Source organism: Mycteria americana, chromosome 1 (genome assembly GCF_035582795.1).
Source record: "Mycteria americana isolate JAX WOST 10 ecotype Jacksonville Zoo and Gardens chromosome 1, USCA_MyAme_1.0, whole genome shotgun sequence".
Lineage (NCBI taxonomy): Eukaryota > Metazoa > Chordata > Aves > Ciconiiformes > Ciconiidae > Mycteria > Mycteria americana.
In genome coordinates this window covers 99,096,973-99,117,308 of record NC_134365.1, presented here as the reverse complement: position 1 = coordinate 99,117,308, position 20,336 = coordinate 99,096,973, and the positions used below count along the sequence as shown (strand labels likewise).

The 20,336-nt window shown below is 41.4% G+C and overlaps 1 long non-coding RNA gene across 9 annotated transcripts in view; it reads right to left on the bottom strand.

Annotated features, from left to right (window-relative positions):
- LOC142415863 (uncharacterized) overlaps nt 1–20,336 on the bottom strand; it is a 315,394-nt gene that overhangs the window by 192,097 nt on the left and 102,961 nt on the right. For 3 of the 9 annotated variants that reach the window (XR_012777555.1, XR_012777559.1, XR_012777558.1), the window contains exon 1: nt 7,017–7,259. The exons of 3 other annotated variants lie outside the window; for them this stretch is intronic. This is a non-coding gene — a long non-coding RNA (uncharacterized LOC142415863). Of the gene's footprint in view, nt 1–6,993; nt 7,260–7,753; nt 7,817–17,963; nt 18,043–20,336 lie in introns of those variants that run through there. 3 more of the 9 variants (XR_012777557.1, XR_012777565.1, XR_012777556.1) reach the window with 3 other exon arrangements.

Below are 20,336 nucleotides of genomic sequence, written 5' to 3'. Positions count from 1 at the left end.
GGAACGAGACGGGAAGTAAATATAACTGGAAATCATTATGCCTTGTGATTTTATTTTTAGCTTCTTTCTGTTTGCTGAGTGCATTTGACATAAATCTTACAGTTTAGAGATGGAACAAGTCTTAAGAAGGCCTCTAATACATCCTTCCACAGTTTCCTAATCAACCCCTGTAGAGCATTCACCAGTACATTGGCCTGTCTGTGTTTGTTTCATGGAGTTTCCGCCATTTTCTTTCATGGTTTGGACTAGATGACCTTAGAGGTCTTTTCCAACCTTACTGATTCTATGATTCTATGAATTTCCTGATTTGCCTGTATCCAAGCATCAAGAGCTTCCAAAAACAGTATCTGAAACTGCATCATAATCTTATGCAGCTTTTTGAACTGCACTTGGACAAAGTACGGAACAGGGGAAGGTACAATTTAAATTCCAAATGGCCAATTACCCCAGCAGCTGCATTCAAGGTCCTCACAATTCAACGCCACAAAACACTCATCTGAACCCAAACTACCCTTTCAGAGAGGAGCTGGGGATGGAAATGAGCAATGCAACAGAGCACCATAGGCTCAGGCTATTTTTTACTAGAGAAAAGCAGGGACAAGAGCTCCTTGCTGTTAAAGACCAAGAAATGGATATCTGTAAGCTCTGACACATCAACAGATCTCAGCTGTTGCAGTACTATCAGTAGTGAGTGGTGCAAAAAAGAATGCAAATCACATCGAGTTTTACAAACCAGACGGGAGCCTTTGAGCTGGACTTCTAAATGAACTGGAAGTTAATTCAGATATGAGGAGCTCCAATATCTTCACCCTGTAAGAGACACAGCACTGCAAACAGGCTATCTTCTCTCCTTTAAGTGATGCTTCCAGTAAGTCTTAGGTAGAAGGCAGGGGGGCTGGGGGGAAAGTCTCCAACTGCATTTCAGCAAGCCAGTGTGGACACAGCAAAAGCATGGCTCATTCTCTAAAGGTCACAGCTCAGAAGAAAATTACTGAATCTCCTCCCACCAGCAAACCCTATCTCCATCCTCTTTTTTATGTCTCATTTGAAGACAAATAATTACTTGGCTTAACTACAGTGAAATTATGTCACTGAATTACTGAGAATGAAAGAGCATCTTAGCTGGTCTATGATGAAAGGCACGTACATACACTGAGAATGCTTTCCCCATCTCAAGACTGAAAAGAATTTTTAAAAACCTGTTTAAATTGAACACAAAAGGAAAGGAATCTTGTAGTTGTGAGCATTTACATGCTGTCCTCAGGAAATGCTCAGCTTGAATATGCACTGCAGCTCAGAGATGCCAATAAAAAAAGAACTGGCATATAAATCAGGTTGCTTTATGGTAGTGGAAGCTTTCTTGCCAAAAGGTGGCTCTTAATTTTGTGTTCTATTACACTTGTGAATGTGTTCACTTTTCCCAACAAGAAAGCACTAAACCAGAATGGGTGTCAGAGTGTTCCCTGAGAGGAACCACACCCCAAATCCTTGGTGATTTCCAACTGGCTTATGCTAGTGTAAATACGGGGTAACAGTGCCAAACCAGGTCTCACAGCCAGATCCTCAGTGAATATAAACTAACACTTCAACCGACTGCTGTGACTGAGAATCGGCCTCTTTGTCTCTGACAGTAAATGACTTTCTATTATGCCTTACAGGGCTCTGCCACACAGCCCCAGTAAAGCCCTGGTTAATAGGGGATTTTATTTTCCCCACCTGCGGAAAAAGCTTATGAGCATGAAGCACGGTAAGCATACGAACGGACATCAACCACTTAGTGCTTATTATTCAACAGCACAACAAGGAACACCCGGTTTATACAGCTCTGGCTGGAATTGCTTTACCACCAGAGAAGGAATCAAGAGATAAGCTAGACGGAAACTAATCTGACAGTATTATTACCAATGTCATGTTCTGTTCATTGGCTGCATGAGCGTGTGAACTTCACAGTTAACACCAATTCTGGTCTATTTTGAGTTAGCCTTATCCCAGACCTACTCTGTTCCAAAATATTCCGATGTTACAGCATTTTTTCATACAACTGTAATGCCATTTATAGCATTTTTCTTGCAAAAAAGAAAAGGGACGTGAACTTCGTGCAGGGCCTCCTAAGCTGTCACAGTAATTCTGGGACACTGCCCAATGGAAACATCTCCTATCAGCTCAAAGATAGCCAAGATACAATGGAAAGCTGACTCACCCCACCATTTCTTTCAGAGAACTACCATGTCTCCAGCGTACACATCCACAAGACCTTTAACACAGTCTTCTCAACATGATCCCTGTCAGCCTCTTACCTCCTCCTTTGTCCCCTGCCTGTGTTTCCCCCCCAACACGATTTACAGTCCTCTGTGTGCTTTACACTCCTTTGAAGGCAGAATGATACTCACAGGCCCAGGAAGGAAGTGCAGATAATGCAGGCACAGCAAGCAGGGAAGGCACCTGTTCCAGCCTCTGCTCTCTGGGGGTTCCCAAAGGGAAGATAACTATCAAGGACTGTAATGCCTTTTCCATGGAGAGCTTTTTCCTGCATGGTGGTCCTCCCTTTGGGAAAGCTCTCCCTCTGTACTGTAGATGAGCTTCCCTAGGATTTGTGGCAGTTTTGTTAAGGGACCTGGGCTACATGGCTCTGTGAAAGCTCCCAGGGACTCCCCAGGCTTGGGAAGGTGGAAGGGGAACCTCCCGAAAGTCATTCTGTGGATGAGCAGGCACAAACCACATGGGCTGTGATTCATACAGACACACCTCACTCAGGGAAACCACAGGCTGCCCCTCACCACCTGGGTCTTTCCCCGTGTCCTCCTTTATCCCTCCACATCAGATGGCAACAAACTTTAATCAAGGATTTGGGTGCCTGAGATGATACAGTAGTCCCTTCTGATTTATTGCTTTCTATTCCTCTCTGGTTTCCCAGCATTTTTTTAATCTGCACTCTTCTCGGTACTTACCTTTCACCCTTTCTTCTCCCTGTTTACAGGACAGCTTTATTACAGCAAATTATCAGCTTTTCACAGAATTTATTATTTTGATCACATAGACAATGGCAGAATGATTTTTAGAGCAGAAAAGATATTTTATGTTGTCTTTCCTATGAGTTTTCTAGAGTTTTTACTACTGGGGGGGTGTGTGGTGTGTGTGTAGAGTGGGGCCTGTCCAACATCTAACGAGGAGGAGACTTGGAGAAGTGGAAAGACAGTCTGAGGGACTTCAGCATCCTACTGTGGCCTCTGAGGGCAGGCCAGACCCAGAGACCTGATGCCTGATGTGGATGCTCAGTGTCCGGGGATCAGGTACCTGGGTTCTCTCTTCAGCCCTGTCAGCCACAGATTTTTATTTATGAATTTTCAACCCCCTCCCAAGCTTTCCCTCTATTTTCCTTCACTTCATACCGCTGCTGAACGATATCTAAGATCCTCTGTCTTTAACCAGAAGTCCATGTGAGCAGCTTTCTCCCAAAGCTTTCTCCTCAGCACAGCTAACAGTCTTCTCAATTCAGCATTGCTCTGAAGGCTCTTCACCCTTCAAAAATGGCTAAATATTTTTGTTTGCCAAAGGCTCCGTGAGTCATAGAGAACATGACTCTTGTGGTATAAACAAAGTGCAAGACTGAGGTTACATAGTCTATAAGAGGAAAGCTCTCAGGCAGTGGAAACAATAGTACGTCCAGATGCCAGACCTCCCTCAGCAGACACTGTCCCAAAACCCCTGCATGCAAAAAAAGGTCACATTTCAGCCGCCTGATCTGAAGACACCAGGGTTCAATTTATAGGCAATCTTTCTGGCTATACAGCTCTTCTTTCAGAAGTTAATGTAAACTAATAAGTTTACATTTTATTAGCTAAGAAGTTAATCATGAGAGTAACTTTTGCTTTACTGCATATTGCTATAGGTTCAAGGCACATCATAGCTGCATGAGTTGTTCTTGGGAGGCAGTGGAAGCCAACGGGAATATCAATATGAAGATCGAGGGAGGTATTGTCATTTTGTTACATCAATACATGTGATAAGATCACACCAGCTGTTTACTGTCAGGATCACTTACAGCATGGGGCCCTTACTGTGGCAGTTATGAGATGTGGTTATTCCTAAGAGAAATTTCAAGACAAAAAAAATGCAATAGTATATTTTGCCACCAGAAATACCAAAATAAATTTTTTCTTCCTATTTTCCCAATAGGGTTTCGTCAACATCAACAGGAAAATATGAGCTCGACTATTGGGTATGGCATTGGGTTGGTCATGATGCCTCGTACATATTTTAGTGAAGACAGTTTTCTATGGACGTATTTTAATCTTGCAACCAACAGATTATGCTTACTTAGGCATATACCAACATTAAACAAAAGAGATCAGCTGACCTCTAAAACTCTTTTCCAGTAAGCTTTAAACTGGTTTCCTCAATGATATATTTTTAACATCTTTTTGGGATAAATGCCAGCGAGAGTCTGGCAGAGAAAGCTTTAAAGGCAAATGACCATAACGTCAGTGCTGAATATTCTACACTTAAAAGTGTGTATTTCAGGAAAGGGTACAGAAAAAAAAAAAGATCAATGAGAATTTTTCAGAAGAGGGAGATCCCACTCTGTCCTCCCTAATGCAAAGGGGTCCCAAAGAGCCCCCATCCCTATTGCAAAATACAGCCTCTCACACCAGAAACGTGGATCAAGGCTAAATGGCTTTATTCTGAAACCTCCCTTGTGTGTTGTATGGACATGGCTGGAGCAGCGACATGGCAATTATGGCTACATAAAGCCCATTCTGTAAATTTTAGAAGATATGATAATTTTGTTCCCCAGGTCTGTCTGTGGATCTGCCAGAGTAGATGGGATCTGAAAGGCACCAGTTAAATCTTTCTCTAGATGAATATGTGAGTTCGTTGTGGCATCTCTTGTGGACACAGCAGATCTGTTTCCCTCTGGCCAGTTTGCTACAGGCAAAGCTCTCCCGTTCACTTTTGCTCTGTTTTCACTATGGAGCAGCACTGGAAGCTTGGTAGAAGATTGTTTTGGTTTTTCTTGTTGGTGGTGGTGTTTTTCCCTCCTATAACTTAAGGGGAAAGCCAGACAAGATGCAACTTTTCTCTGAATTGGAACCATGGGCTAACCACATTACAGGCTTCATTCTCTCCCCCTCCAACATGCCTCTCCACTCCTCTCCTCTCCCTGCTCCCACCAACATATTTGTGCCTGGTTTAACTATTTATTAAATAGCATTAATTAAATTAAAATAGTACCTCACAGTAATTTTATGTTGAAAAATTGCTGTTATGGCCCTTTGATGTAACAAAGAAATTCTTTTTTTCACCTTGTTGCCATGCCAAGCAACAAGCCATTGCCACAGTCATTTACAAGAATCACAGAAAAAGTGCTGAAAGTGAACTTAAAGACAAGTAATCAGTCCCAAATGCAGCTTTAACTTCACTTTTCTCTGATGCTTGCCTTCCCTGATGCTTGCCTTAAAAACCTGCAAAGACAGAGACTCCATAACCTTTGCAGATGGTCTATTCTGGTGATTCACTTGTTGTTAGAAGTTTTTTCTCAACAGCTATCCTTAATTTCTCACACTGCAATTGAAGCCCATTATTTCCTGCTCTACCTGGAGTGGATTACATGAGAAAAATATTCCTTTTCACTTCACAGCAGCATATATGAAAAGTTACTTTGCCCCCATCCTTCTTGCCACAGTACTTTTTCCTCTAGACTAAGTTACTCCATTCTTTCAAATTGTCCACATAGGTCATTTCTCCAAGAGGAAAAGATGCTGGAAAGTATCAATTGTTGGACACCTGACAGTTGGAAATGCTTTAGCTAAACACCTGTCTAGCTAGCAAGCATAATTGTTTTCAACAAAATTAGCAAATGACTGGAACTATCAGCAAGACTCTTCCACATGGGAATATAAAGACTCCATTGGGAAGGACATGGTTGAATTAGTTACTCTACATCGTTTGTCGGTAAAGACAGCTTCAGAATGCACTCTTATCCACAGATTTCTTGCATTTATCAGTAATTAAGTTTCCAAAATAAAAGTAAAACAAAGATACAGTTTTTAGATTTGCTCAGTCTGTTAGATTTGGCATCTTTCTATCCCAGTGACTAAGCATAGCTATGTTACTCCTTGACTGATTATGTGTCAGATAGCAGTAACTCTACAATATAAAAAAAGCATGAGTTTTTAGAGCTCCACAGCATGAACACACCAATATTAGATCAATCTCATCTTAGAAGTAGTCCTGGATTCTTCAGAAAATAATAAATTCGATCTTGACAGCATCCATGAATAACGCTTTCTACAATCTCCAGTTGGCTGGAGACTCAATCCCATCCTGGAAAATGCTGATCTGGCTTTGTGTCTTCTTATCTAAACGCCAGCACAGTGATCTGGCATGAAGCCACAGCCCTTGAGAAACTCCAGCTAAGAGGAGAACACCCCATGCCTCTCCAGCAACACGGCTGCCAGGAGCGCAGCAAACCTCCAATGCTCTGCCCTGGGGAGCTGCACCAAGTTCAAAGTTTCCATCATTATCTTCGAAGTGGTCCACAGCCTGGACTGTACACTTGGCAATTTTAGATGAAAGACAGAGAAAAGCAAAAGGTGCAGGATAACTGGGCATGCTTGTATGTTTGTGCACACATGTACACCATGCCTTCCATAAGCTGCAGTGACCCTGAGGGAAAAAAAAAAACCCAAACAAAACTTCTCTGCTTTATATGTAGGGAATGTTTAAAAATTTAAAAGTAAAGGTGTCACAGTTTCCTATCTATACATATCACCTTAAGCCCTTTGCAATTTCGTTCTAACTGAAGGTAGGACAGTAGAATCTCTTCATCCTGATATACCACAGTCACATTTTTTGAAGCTGAAATAAAAGGAAGGTTGCTTCTGAAGAGTTCCCATAAGGCTTAAAATAAACTACTTCAAAACAAATAGCATCTGAAAATATTTAGATACTATGGTACACCAACATTAAGAAAGCCACAAAAAAATTATTTACCTTTGGCATTAAATCATGTTTACGTGCTATGGCTGATAAACAAAGGGGTAGCTCTGACGCAGTCAGGAGTGAGCACACAAAGTGAAATTCTTCTCCCAAGGAACTTCTACCGTTGACTTCACTGGAGCCACAACTTCACCCATCTCATTTACTTCCTGACCGCAGTGATTTTTCCTGGCTTATGTCAGGGTAACATCTTGTTCTTCTGAGGTATGTCTTGCACTTTATTGACTGGAGAACAACACAAGTATACTCGTTATCCTAACAGCAACTCTTCACCTAACTAAAACAGATTTCCACTCTTCCCCGCTTAGATTAGTCAGTGACTTTTGGAGATAATCGCTTTCTCTGCATGTGTTTCCATCACCCTCCTAGTAAATACATTTCTGATTTTGCCTGCTCCAGTATGTTGCCATATATAATCTCAATCCATTAGAGCAGCAGTGGGGGTAACTGCACACCCTCACTTCCCATAGCAATCATCATAAGTATCCCTTCACTCCTCCTTCTCTCCATTAGAGCCATACCGGGTGGCTACTATATACTTTTTCCTTGTGGAAGCTAACATACCAGAGTATTTTGATGCACAAATTACACAAGTGAGTGCCTAGCTATGAAGTTTTAAAATAGTATGCCTTTTAATAAGGTGCAGTTACTGGTTGTTTAACTTTTAAGGGATGTCTTAAACTTGTACTTCTGAATTGCTCCCTCTGTTACAGAAAAAAGACAGGGACAAAGTAAGAGAAAACATATATTTCACCCATTTTCTTCCTGCAGGAAGCTCCCACTTTGCATGCTGGAATCCTCCAGGAGCAAATGCTTCTGACAAAACAACCTGCTTAATGAGGCAATCTGGGTGAAGAATACTGGTAACTAATCTAAAGGAAACTAAAGAAAAAAAAGCGTTCTGGCTTATCTTATTCTTTGGACAAAGACTCTAATAAAACTGTGATCTCACGACGAAGCACATTCCAAAGGGTTCTGCTAAGCTTGGGCATGCCTCAAAGGGACTCTGATGCTTCTTGGAAAATATTCTGGTTTAGAACAATTACAGTTCTACTATATTTTTCCTGGGTTTCTCTTCTTTTTCTTCTGTGCCATGAAAAATCCCTAGGTTTTACTTGAATGAAACCATCTGCTCCTGTGGCTTAAAGAATACCTGAAGTTATAATGCTTGGATTATGAAAAAGCTATCAGCCCTATAGTTGGTAGTTGTACTTAAAAACACAGTTTGGGCTCTTTAACAGTCAGCAAGACCCAAAAGTGGAAGGCATTCAGGGCCCATGAAGTGACTTTCAGCCTGCTATAAGCACTTATACTACCCAGGCACCACATGGAATTTTGTGGTTGGCAGCATTTGCTTGACAAGCAAAAGCCCAGCAAAAAGGAACAGTTAATACACATAACATCGCATCTCCTATAGGTCCATTTGGAACAGGAAAGGAAATGTTCCTAGTGCCTCCTCTTCTTCCCTCGCTGGTCTTTTGTGGATCACAGTGCTACTAGTGAAGTTTGGTAAAGCAACTTCACATTTCACTCTTTGGGTTCATTATTCCAATGCAAAGTCAACCAGCCTCTGGCCCACGTAGAAAAGAGCTTATCATCTGCTGTTATAGAAGGCTACAGTAGAAAGAAGGTTTTATTTATTTATCTATTTATTAAAAGGTTGCTTTTGCAGCTTGTCTTTTTCATGAAGAGAAATACAATTAGAGTATGGTAATCAATTATAACTGTCCATCAGCATGCAAAGCACTTCACAACAGACCAAGACTGCTGTTCCTAGGACTACCAGCATGCCTACGGTAACGGAAAAACATAGTTGCGGAGGCAAGATTAGCACCCGTAAACATCTATTGCATACGAACATTTCATAGAATCATAGAACCATAGAATGCTTTGGATTGGAAGGGACCTTTCCAGGCCATCTAGTCCAACCCCCCTGCAAGAGCAGGGACATCTTCAACTAGATCAGGTTGCTCAGAGCCCCATCCAACCTGACCTTGAATGTGTCCAGGGATGGGGCCTCCACTACCTCTCTGGGCAACCTGTTCCAGTGCCTCGCCACCCTCATTGTAAAAAAATTTCTTTCTTAAATCCAGTCTAAATCTGCCCTCCCTTAGTTTAAAACCATTACTCCTTGTCCTGTCACAACAGGCCTTGCTAAACAGTCTGTCCCCATCTTTCCTATAGGCCCCCTTTAAGTACTGGAAGGCTGCTATAAGGTCTCCCCGCAACCTTCTCTTCTCCAGGCTGAACAACCCCAACTCTCTCAGCCTGTCCTCGTAGCAGAGGTGCTCCAGCCCTCCGATCATTTTCGTGGCCCTCCTCTGGACCCGCTCCAACAGGTCCATGTCTTTCCTGTGCTGAGGACCCCAGAGCTGGATGCCGTACTCCAGGTGGGGTCTCACCAGAGTGGAGAGGAGGGGCAGAATCACAGAATCATATAGGTTGGAAAAGACCTTTAAGATCATCAAGTCCAATCACCTCCCTCAACCTGCTGGCCACGCTTCTTTTGATGCAGCCCAGGATATGGTTGGCCTTCTGGGCTGCGAGCGCACATATTTAATGATATATTTTGTTAAAGCATTTCTATTAATAAAGCTTAGTGAAATGTTTATAAATTACACTTTATATGATTTAAAATGTCCCTTTTTTTTATGAGCTTGAGAGATTAGTAAGGAGCAAAATGGGGCACAACAGATGATCGTGTTTCCGCCTTCACAGGAACATGTTGTCTTGGAACTGTAAGACCTCAGATATCCCACTTCCTTGTATCCTAAATGAAATCAGTTTGTAATGAGCCTTCTTTCTCCACATTGCAGCTATTAGAGTTTGTAACCAGATGGACAAAAGCTTACTTGATAAATTCTTTATTACATATCCTCTGGCCAAGCTTTTCTTAAGGTGAGCCTGCACTTCAGTGACTGCAATAACATGATGTTGCTAATTTTATGGTAATTAGCTCAGGACCTTACCACAGTAGCCATGGCAGAGTGAGCCACAGGCCTAAAATCCAAGTTCAATTAACCTACACAGCGTTCCATGCTGCTGCATCAAACATGCATAGCATGGTATCAGAAAGCTATTTTGAGTACGTCTATACTACTCCCAGACTTACTAGTATAGCTTAGACATATTCTGGACTAGCCTTAATTGTTCCCAAGCACGTAGTCCTTAAAGAAGACTGGAGAGCATACAATTTGTAATTTAATTACGTATCCAGGGAGGTCATGCAGAACCCAAGCACTCCTTTTACATAGCTGCAAAGGGAAATCTCAGTTAATAATTTAATGGTGGGTTTCTTTCAGGCTTTTCCACATATATAAAGACCTTTCTTGATCCAGTGTAGGAGAAGGGAACTACAAGATGTGACTCGTATATCTCTCCACATGTCTCCTCTAACAGCTTTCAAGTGCTGGCAAGGAGATGTAAGCTCATCTCCTTGCTCCCTCAGACAATGTTATGTTCTCACAGCAGGAAGCAGATGGGAGGTCTAGAGAATTTTTTAGGGGTCAGTGCATGGAAATGCAGCTCCTGAGCAAACTCTTTAGCATAACAACATGTGGCATTCATGCCTGAGTCTGCTGTTAGCAAGGTTGGGATCTAACTGGAGAGTTAAGCTAGGCTTTGATTGTTTCTGTACGTTCTTAAAAGTACATGCTTTGGCAGCTAACACCCAACTCAACCTGGGAAAGCTCGGAAGGAAAGGGTCCCCTACTTGTTTGCTCTCGTGCTCTCTGGGCAAGCTCTTACAAAATCGTGGTTCTAAATGAAAGCGATTTGCAAGGCTGCAGGACTCGGCAGACTCATTTGAAACAATTCACAATGAAAAACCGGTTCAGACAAACATTAATTGAAACGTTCAGAAACAAGATTAAGGCGGGGGAACCAATTGGCTGAATCCCAAGTTCTTGCAGCTACTAGTAAATAGTCCAATTCAAAAGACCTTGGAAAAAGATGCTTTAAGCAAAGCCAAAGGACCATGCCAGCCACCAAGCAAGCTCTCAAAACACAACCATTATCTGGCTAGATCACCATTCTTTTTATTGAAAAAAGAAATCTATAAAATTAAAATAATCAAATGAAGAACATACTAAACTTTAGGAAGAGGGATGGGGGCAGAAGTCTTTATTTACGTGAAACTGTGATTGATTTCAATGCACCACATAAAGGTTAAGATGCCTACTCAGAGAACTACAGATTATAACCGTACCTGAAGGGTCAGACCCTAACCCCACACTCTTTCTCCTCTGTGTTACTTCTGTGTCCTAGCACAAGGGCAGAGTTTTCCTGCCACAGAGGGATCCTCAAGAGGTATAAAAATAACAAAGCTCCTATCTAAGAACACATGCATTTCTCGCAGGCTGCAGTAGGAGATGGAGAATAGTTAGAACATGGAGTATTTGAGAGCAGAGCACAGGGCACTGTTCCAGCTGATGTGAAATAAAACTTACCCTTTGGATGCTCTAAAATATGCCAAGAACTGATGCAATCTCTATGCTGTCCCAGGAAGAAGAGAACAGAAAGATACCCCCTCTCTGTACCACACTGGCTCCTGTGCTACGCTTCATGAGCCATGGGATTTGGCTTCAAGTCTATATGGGAAATTTCACCAGAAATGCAGGTGTGTGCTGATGTATCTGACTCTCTGCTAAAACTGGGAAACTATCAATTTAACAGGTAATGTCACTTAAGGTGGACTGGTGATTTGCAGCCACAGGGATCCCAAAGCTTTTGCAAGGTATGTAGCCTTGAACAATGCTTCCTGTGGTGATGCTTTCTCCAATAAGGGCCAAAGTCTCAAAAGCTCAATTGATGCTTAAAATAGAAATCAGAATCACTCTCATAAAATGAAGAGCCTTTTCCCATAACTGAGCCAATTCAAATGAAATGACATTATCGTAAAATATTTCTTCTAGGCTTTTAACTTTTTTGTATCATACGGCCTAAAAAATCTCCTCTGTGTTAGGAAATGAGACTTGTGCTTTTGTCCATGATGCCTTTGATGGTGGCATTCAAAGCCACGTTCTAAAGATCAATAGCAAGGATGATTAAGGAGATCGCAGTCTGTGTTTGATTTTTTGTGAGGAAAGGGAAATCTTCTAGACTCAAATGGGTATTTCTGCCACTATTTAACAAAGGAACCTTGCCAATGTTGGCTTCTGTGTACCCCAAGCACAGACAGCAATCCTACCTTAAGGCTCAGGACCAGAACACAATCCCTCAGAAGTAACCACTCCAGAAACATTATGCACCCCCCTGATGCACAGGCAAGTTCTTCAAAACACAGTGCTTTTAAGAAACACTGACATTGTCTTGTTTCCAGGTTTAGCCTGACTGAAGGCTCTTGTCCACGGTGAGCAGTGGTACTTTCCGGTACAGGGACAACCACAAAAAAGTGCCCTTTCCTTCTGTCCACACACACATGCAAGAGACACAAGCACAAAACCCTTGGGAAAAAAGGCAAACTCTACTGTGGAACCCGCTTGCCCAAAGGGTGGAAGGCCAGTAAGCCTTCCTTACAGCTTGTCAATCTCTCCACAGAGGGAACAGAAGAGATTCTGGGAAAAAGAATTGCTGAGAACGAGGATTTCACCCAAATTTCAATAAGGAACTTGGGTAGGTATTGGTACTATTTACTCTGCATTTGCTTCTAGAATTTCACCATGGGAAAAAGCAAAACATCAATACACTGGTAAGTTGCTGCACAGTGTGACACTTCCAGAAGGGCTGAATTTTATATTAGTTGAACACACCTGCAATCAGAAAATGGAGATAATGCCAGCAACTGATGATGCAAATGTATGTCTTTGAAACAAAAGCATCTATATGCAATAATGACAGGTTAGGTAGCTCCACTGTGCCCTTGCGAAGGGGAGCACAGGCAGATGAAGGACAGCAAAATACAACTTCCCAGACCCCTGAAACCTTAGCTGCCTCTATTCTACCAGTATGCAGACACCAGCAGTTCTTCAAACTGTATGGACACACACTCACCCACACAAACAGTTAACCTGTGAAAATCACCCACTCATTTGATTAAAAGACCATCTATTGGGCAGATTTCTCAATGTCCTTTTCTTTTCTTCTTTTTTTTGTTGCATCTGCTTTCTCTGGGTGAGCTGCTCTTGTTGGGGCTGCTGTCCCACAGAACTAAGTACCTTCTTTTGAAGGGTTGTAAGGAAGCTTACCAAGAGCCTCACTTCCCATATAAGATTCCTCTTACTGTGCTCATGGAGCCATAACAAAATGTATAGGGCCTGCCACCGCCTGAGACAAAGCTGTACATGGGTCACACAAGAGGACAGAAAGTGAAACAGCAAAACATGAAAGGAGCAGAGAACAAAGCAGCAGAAAGCCATAGAGTGTTACATGATTTACATGAGGAAGTAAGAAAGATGGGGCTCCTGTCCTCGTTTTTCAACCCTCACCATTACTTGTACTGCTGCTCCCCGCAGCAGCAGCAGCAGCAGCAGCATAGCCTGATCCAAGCTGTGACTGTCTCTGGTTCTCAGGAAGACAGCCAGCACACGCTCAGGAAATGTGGCCCTGAGAAAATTCTATGGGGAGAAAAAAAATGTGATTCTGATAAGGGCTGGCTAGAAAAGAGACTGAATTATGAACAAAACCACCATGAATATTCTTTGTAAGTAAGCAGGATTACATGCAAGGAAATGCCGGACTTCTAACATAAATTTTTCTTCTTACCCCAGATTGCTGTGGATTTTGACAAACTGCCTAGCTCAAAATGGGTTAGATCATTTCTCTGGAAATGGAATTACAGGAATTCTCTATGCTTCTTGAACTGTATAGCCACTAAGATCTACATTTTCACAAGTTCAAACTTCCCAGAAAATAACCCGCTTCAACTAATTTATACACAATTTCTGCCTCACTAATATGCCACCCTGCACTCTTGCTTCACTCCACAGCACAATCTTGGGGATACTGATCATTTTCCAAGAGCAGAAGCAGCTGTTTATGTCACGTGAGCTCTTTTGCAGACCCATCCGTACCACTCTACCTACCAACTGGATAGTGACAAAAGGTAAACATTAGAAAGAAATGAGATAGCTGGCAAAGCCATCAGCAATAGTTTGAGAAAGATCTTGTTCATTTGCATGCATCTGACCTCACTAGTATTCACAACTGATTAACATCAACTGCCATGGTTAACACTTAATTCACACAGAAAGCTGCTGCTAGTTTCACTTCATTAATATTGACGTCTGAACCCTATAGCTACAGTGGATTACTATTAATAATTATTGATGGCCAGTGATTTGCACAGAGCATGCCTGTCTAATGCTGGGAGCCAGGTGATGAATCTTCGATAGCAATTCACAAGCTGTCCACCTCTGCAGCTACGCAATAAACCACTTTACCTCATCTCTCTCTTGCACTACCGCTACTCACACTTGTCCTACCACAGGTGCATGTAAAGCTCAGGCTTCTTTCACACTTCTGGGTAGGGTAGGAAGTTGCAACAGGCTAATGTTTCTTCTTTGATGAAAAATGCCAGGGGAGGTGAGAAAAGCTTGATGGTAGCTGCGAAGGTCAAGACTGTAAAATATGCAGGTGTGATACATTTTATTACTCTAGCCTTCTGGTTCAGAAAGACACCTAGAAGCCCAGCTCCTCTCAGACGTCTAAGGAGCAAAATTCCACTTCGCCTCTGTATTTACAGGTGCAGCTACTGAAGTTTTATGTAGTGTACAAAGCCCTTAACCTCCTCCTCCTCCAGCGGTGAGTAGGGTTGTAAATTGAACTTCATACACATGCTGATGTGTAAGGATGGATTAAGGCCACAGTACTCGGTACTTTTCAGGGTCAACTCAACATGCATCATGAAGCACCTCCAATCTACCACTGCACAACGCTCCCGTGAGCAATCCAGCCCTGGGTGACTAATAAAGAAATGAAGCGACAGTGAAGGCAAGCGCGGGTTTTGTACCAAATCAGATCTCACAGTTTCCAGCTATCGTTACTCGGTTCAGGCCAGACCGGCAATGTCCCACGCAGCACTCCACAGCTCACAAGTGGAAAAAGTGAACCAGCTCCCTTCGTACCCACGCCACAAACCACCTCTCCTGGGCCAGCGACTGCTGCTCCGCTCCCAGCTGCACTTCCAGGTACCTGGCAAACTGCCGGGGGCAGCTTCGCCAGACTATTTCTCATGCAGCTGACTTGATAATTTCTAAATAACTACGGCTTAGTGTGCAGGATTACTGCTTAGTCTCAGCATCTTCTGCTTTTATTTAGCTTCCTTTCTCGCCCAAAACTGGGCAACCCAGAGATGCTGACAGGAATGGCCTAGCAAAACAGAAAGGAGAAAACTGGAGCTTCTGGCACCAACGAGGTGCCTGGGAGAATGAAATCCCTAGGAAACTTTACAGATCTACAGGTTATTACTTTTCTCTTGCCCTCCTCACACCATCTCCCAGATGCAGAAAATCCTCAGCCATGGGCTCATAACATAATAAGCTTCCATTTGGTTTTAATATATTTTCTCATATTAACTTTAGCCAAAATTAAGACCATTCCCCCTTAAGAGCACATTTTCCTCCTTCAATGCTATATATATCGAACTGAGTTTAATCATTTTCCAGTGAAAAAGTATCTTCCTTTTCTAGTAGAGAAGTTCAGAACATCTTTGTTATTTCAGTTTCCAAGAGACACTACAGAAATTGAGCAAGTTGGTATCCTTTCACCTGGTTTCTAAAGCTTCAAGACAGAAAAATCACTGTATTTGAAAGTGCCTGACTTTTTAGATTACCATTTTCCCCATTAGCTTGCAGTGCCACCATCACCACTTTGTGACGTGTATGCAAAGCCCAAACCAAAGAAAACTTCAGCCTCTTCAAGCTTTTGCAGTTTTAAAATCACTTTTAGCATGGACCTAGTGACTGTTGCTTCTGCCATTAAAATCTTCAAAATGCACCAGATCTTTGGAATTTTTAAAAATGAAACAGAAGAATTAAAAATTGCCATGTCAATGTTTTTGCTCTCTTACTCTATACATAAGAGTTCCTCATTGTTACAACACTGTTAAGAAAATCTAAAGGAAGAAAACAAGAGTGGATTTTTACAGAAACACTCTGAATTTTGTTGAGAAACAAAATCCTGATAACTGTGGCATTTTTACCAAATCTTATGCTTCAATCAGAAGGAAAAAAGAAATTAAAAAAAATGACCCGCCATACTATACTTAGGTCTATAGCTGTATTCCCAGAATTTAGCAACAACACCCCAATACACTTTTTTTTCCCCCTTGGCATATATCTTTTAGATATGGAAACAGCCTTTTCAATTCATGTGCAGTGGGGTGAGAAAACACACAAACACACATACATAGAGATAAAAATAATTAAGTTAGCATTCTTTAGGCTAGAAAGTTTGCTAGACCTCCATCATTAAAATTCATTAAATACAAGGTATGAATTATTTAGAAGGAATTAGACATGCTACTAGATAGAGCACTGAGGAAGGAGGCTCCGTATGGCCATAATGGTTGATAGTAGTAGCAATTAGAAACTAAAACTGTGGTCTACAGGAAATTTCAACTTTCTGAAATTTATTTTTCTTCTGAGTCTGAAAGAAAAACTGATTTTCTCATGAAATCTAAATTGACCCCCTCCAGGCTTTTCAGAAAGTTCTGTCTGCTTTGATCAAATTTAGAAGTTTTTCCTATATTTTTTCTTATTTTAGAATACAATGCAAAATACATTGTAAACAAAAGACAAATATCTAGGCAAACAAGGCACAGTCTTATTGATATTTGGTTTTCAATTTCTTTACATGCAATTGCACTGAAAATGGCATGTCCCCATACAAAATCTGTGTTTCAGTGAAATAGCATTTTCTAACAGGAAAATGTCTTTTCAGTTAATTTTTAGAGTCTCAGTTCCTTTCATGATACCCATCTTGGATGACAAGGAATGTAATTTACTGCAAGCTTGAAAAAGTTGAGGCTGAATTCTGTCTTCTTGCCTCTCTCACCTCTGCTTGTTCAGAGGAGGGGAGCTGCTTCAGAATTGCTGTGTTTTTAAAAGAAGCCAGAATTAACTCTTCCTCCACCATTTCACAAGCAGCAAAATCTGGCTTCCTATCACCCTTTGTCCTGTGGTTGGATTCTCTTGTGTCTGTGGAGGTGAAAACTGACTGAAGAGTTTCCTGCTGTTTCCAGTGTCTGTATCATGTAAACTCTCTGGCGTCCCATAGAAAACGGGAAATGTTGCAGCCTTTCCCTCAGTGGAAATAGTAATTGAGTCTCTTTCCTGTATTTAGTCTTCTATTTCCCTAAAATGCTTAGGAAATCTGAATCTTTTGGACCTCTAGTGCTTTGTCATATTTGGCTGAAAGTGCTCTGACATTATTAGGCAGGCATACAGATACAGATGCATGGTGTGGTCACAAAAGCATCATCTCTTAAGGACACAAGATAAAAAGAAAATTGCAATAGCTGCTTGTATGTGTGATTGTTGGAAAGATCCTTGCACTCTTTTGCAGCCACATTCAGGCAAGGAACTGTCTATGTTATGAGATAATTAGCAATCTGATGAGCAATTAACATATGAAAAGTGTTACATAAATCCCAACATCATTATAGCTAAGAACAGGGTGATAATTACAGCTAAGATTGCCTGAACACTTTTATTCTTAGTTTGGGGGATTCTTATTTTTTCCCCAAACACTCATAACTCTATTCTTAGTCCAGTCCTACTCTCTTTGTTCCAGTGAAGTCAACTTCAGTGAGACCACTGATGCAATGTGTTTCCTCCCTGCTGTCTGCCTGGAGCTGGTCTTCTGGAAGAGTCAATTAAAGGAATTCAGCTGCTGTTAAGAGGAGTTTGCTGTGGTGGGTGCAGCAGAGAGCTATACATTTGGATTTAAGAAGAGCTTTCACTTTCACTGATAAAAAATGAGAACAGAGAACACATAGCAATTGTAAAATGTTACCTGCACCCTACCTTTCCAAAAGAATACCTTCCAGCCTTTTTTCAGAGGACAGTGTATTCCTCAATATGTAAAAGTCATTTGCATTACAACCGTAACAGGAAATGAAATAACCTTAAAATACAAATCAGGAATATATCCAGTATGCAAATCAACATCTTTATGAGCTGCAATAATGAGCAACAAGCAAATCAGTACTATTCCAAACCACCTTTTAATTCTTTCTGCATTCTCTTAGCATCAACAGATAAACAGGGCTAAAGATCTTGCTAACTGCCACGTACAGCACCACAGTGAGTATATACATGTTATTTAAAAACAGCACATAGTTACTACGTACACCATTTAACCTCACAGAAGCTGCCTGATTCTGAACTCAGTCTTGTGTAAATTAGGAATTAACCTAACCATGTAGACATAATCAGCCTCAAAACAATGTAAAGCTGGCGGAAACAACATCCTCACCGAAACTACACCACTTGTTATACTGTTCACAATTTAAAAATGAAGCAATCAAAACTCAGTAATTTGGTAAAACAAAATGTAGTGGTCATGAGCCATCTTTTAAGTGTTTCATCAAGCACTTGAGCCTTTTGCATTGCCACACACAAAATTCAGGCCACAGATTTATTAGATCTCTGCCATATGCGTGACGTACCACGCACTAGCAGCTGATTAGTAACTCACCACATGGAGGCTTTTAGTTGTAGCAAGTCAAGGGTCCCCTGACTTCTGCCCAGGCAAGGCCAGACTGCCCCAGTTGTCTTTCACTTACTGATGGTTGCTGAGAATTGGGGCATGCACACAGACTCTTTCTGTGGAGCAGATGCACGAGAAGGTCCTACCCTGTGCTCACCAGGTCACGTGTCACATCACTTAATTAATGCCAATGCCAATGCCAATGCCAACTGTTGGTATGAAAGGTGTTCCTGCTGGGAAAACTTAGGAAAAGCTTATACTTCTCTGTTCACTTATATTATGGAAAGCTTCACACAGAAACAGTGGGCGTTGGAGATGAGGTCGTGCAAGCTGCTGGAGAGTTAGATTATTCTCTCAATACACAGTTTAGAGTCAGTTCTTGAACCAGCCTTGCTCCCTATGAACAACTTGGGAGCTCATGTTTCTGAGAAAGCGCCTGCATTTTTCGTGACCATCCCTTTTCCAGGAACACTTCCTTAGTATATATACAAAAATTACTTAACTATCACTCACACTCTCCCTTACTGATTTTGTCCATCATTAGGAAGCCAACTCAAAGTTCTGGTGTTGCTTAGCAAAAAGGCAGGCCTGAAGACAAAGTGGTACAAGAAGGGACAACAGTGTCACATTTAGGATTACTTCAGTGTAATGGGTCTTATAACAGAGGCACTGGCCTTCCCTCAGGCAGGCAGACTGTCAGATCTATTCTGAGTCCTTGTGAAGTGCCTGGCTGGTGGCTGAGATTCACCTGCAAAATCATGCTGGTGCATTAAGGCTGGCCAACAGATGAGTTTTTCATCAGCATAGGAAGAAAATGATACTTTGTAAGGTCCCATCTACAAAGCTCAGTGCAAGTTTAGAGGTCAATGAAATAAATACAGTGCATTTACATTTGCAAATAGATTAAATAGCATGCAACGTGTTGAGGAAGGGGGGTGGTTTGATACTCAATTTTAAAGCCAGTTTTAGAGACCTCAAGGAAACCATGTATTTGATTAACTCATTCTTACAATCTAAACAGAGGTAGTTGGAGGACTGACAACTGTATTTCAGTCTTTTTTTATGAAAAGACGAAGCATGAATAGAGCTGGTATCCCATGCTTTCACCTACTGTAATTATGGTAATACACAAAAAAAGAAAACAAAAAGCTTACTCAGCCCTGATTCTGCAAACATCTGACCCGAAGCAGAATGTGTCAGCAGTCTTCCACAAAGCAAAACATACTACTTGTGTAAGTACTGATACAAATGCAAGGATCCTTGTGTGCTTTGCAAACTTGTAAAATACCAATAGAAAAACTTGCTCAAGTCAACTACTCTCAAAAATAAGGTATAGAAAATATTTTAGTACCATTGTGCAGTGTGTGATGTCTGCATGTGGGTATTTCAGACTCTCAACACGCTATTTGGCCAAAGGCCCAAGAGGAGGAGTTAGTTATCCCTCTGCCTAAAAAGCCATACTTTCTCTATCACGGGAAAAGCAAAGGAGGAGATCATTTTCAGAGAATGGTAAACTTCCATGATGACTTTCCAAGGTTATAATTATTATTATTCTACTGCTCAGTTTTAATTATTTTGAGTAAACATATTGATTTTTATCTTTTTCCTATCAGAACTTTTCAAACCATGTTATATTATATAGTCATGTGTCAACCTGAAGCTTAACCTCCAACACCAAGGACAGATAA